This window comes from Rhipicephalus microplus, unplaced genomic scaffold (genome assembly GCF_043290135.1).
Source record: "Rhipicephalus microplus isolate Deutch F79 unplaced genomic scaffold, USDA_Rmic scaffold_27, whole genome shotgun sequence".
Taxonomy (NCBI): Eukaryota; Metazoa; Arthropoda; class Arachnida; order Ixodida; family Ixodidae; genus Rhipicephalus; species Rhipicephalus microplus.
In genome coordinates, this window is record NW_027464600.1 from 5,446,580 (window position 1) to 5,448,706 (window position 2,127).

Sequence of the window (2,127 nt, forward strand, 5' to 3'; positions counted from 1 at the left end):
CATCAAGCTGGGTTATCTTTGCCCTAACTCTACGTGAAGGTTACTGAACCAATTTTTTTTCAAGTGACTTTTGCTGTTTTGTTCGTTTATTCTTCGTTAGAAATTTGGTGCAATTCATGAAAATAAAACTTACATTGTGTGCTACCGTTTCTCATTTAGCGGTCACTGGTACTCAGCCAGTCCAGTACTTCATTGTTGCTTGAAGTGGTACGTCAAGCTTATTATGAGGAAACAGTGTTGCATTGCCAGTCATTCATGAAAAAAGTGTGCGAGACATTAGAATGTTGTGTTACTGAAATTCAACGACATATTGAGAAGATATAAATCCATACAAAGCAGAGCTTCGAAGGATGCGGCTCAAGAGAAGCGATGAATATTCAACACTGGGTGTTGCTGCTGCTGTTTCGACAAACCGTCCTACCTTCATGGAGAAGAGGGGGTGGGGGAGATTTGTACAAGACTCCTGGCCGAAATGTTGGTTCCAATGGTTCGCAGTGTTCAATACTCTCAAAACTAAACACTCCGTGCACGCCAAGTACTCTGTTACTCTTACGCAATCCATTATGTAGAAGTGTATTTTTCCACCCGTTGTCCAATTAACTAATTGTACACTGCCAGATACTGATGTTCAGTGGGCAAGTCCTACAACTTGCGATACAAATGTGATCTCTACACTTTCAATTGACATCTCTGCCGTGACGAGGTCTGGTATTCTACAATGGATGCTCATGAAGTAGTAAAGAAAAAGAATCTTTCTTTTCGGACTAGGTGTACCGGAATACTGCAGTTCTGGAGGCCGTGTTTTACGTCATACAGCTCTTTCAACGTGCTGAAATCTTTATCGAACTGAACACCTTGGCTTTGGGAGCAAAGTTTATTTTGGTTCAGGTATTTGTAATGATCTGAAGTTCTATAAATATACATCGTTAAAGGGGTTGACAGTAGATGAGAAGCAGTTAAGGTGCGGAAAGTAATGTTTCTTGAACTAAAATGCCCCAGAATCCTTTGAAGCCATTGTCGAAGGCCTCGGAAAAGCCCTGGAAAAGGTAAGTTTCGCTTCTCATACTTACTGGCAGTTACCAATCAGGGGCGTCAGCATCGGAGGAGCAGCTACCTCCCAAACTTGACCCCCCCCCCCCCCAACAATTTTCAAAACGCAGAATAAGTTCCCAACTACTTATCTGTCCCCCACCCCTTCCCGAATGAACTCGCTTGAAGTGGTTTCCCTGCCCTCCAATAAAAATATATCCTCGCATCACCCCTGTAATCAAATAACCGTATTTGTTCCTTTATGTAACATGATCTGAAAGGCATATTATTGTAGTTTCGAAAAAAATCATATTTAGCGAAGCCGTAGACCCCCTCCCCCGAAACAAGTCGGTGACGCCGCCTTCGAGGTAACCGGAAGTCGAAATTCCACCGCGACGTCGCGGGCCCTCTGAATTGCACGGAGTTGAGTGTAATGAAGAACTGAAATATCGGTTTACCTAGTCTTATGTATGCACTCTGCCTCCTCACTGACTTGTAAAGTGTAAGTATATGACTGAACTTAATTTACACTAGTTTCGAGCATCGCTGTTAGCAAGGAATGGTGTGGTACATTTCCAGATAATCTCTTGTCCGGAAGGAAGAGATGAAGCTTTTTTTAGAGCGCAGTGCTCTTATGCCCTAACCACACGTACGCGTTACAACGGTTCAGCGTGTGCGGCACGTGGGTTTGGTGTCGCATAACGTTCATAATTGGGGGGACCGGGCACACATAGAAAGCCCGCTCGCCGTGCACGCGCTATAGTATCGTAACGCGTACGTGGGGCGTACGTAGTAGTCGGCGTACGTCAGGTATTCCAAGCAAGCACACTGGCTCATATAGCAGGACAGGCAATCTCGCTTCGACCGATCGGACGTAAGCACGCGCCCTTCAAATCCATAGTTTACGAGGGAGCGATAGAAATGTATAAATAGAGACGTACTGCAATACCGAATACTTTAAGTAATACAGCCGAGCCTGACCGGGCAGGAATGGTCCGTGTGCTAAAAACCAGGCTCACTAGAACACATGATATGACTATGCAACTTCAACCAAAATCACCCGCTACCGCCACTCCTTCCCCCCGCCCCTAACAATCT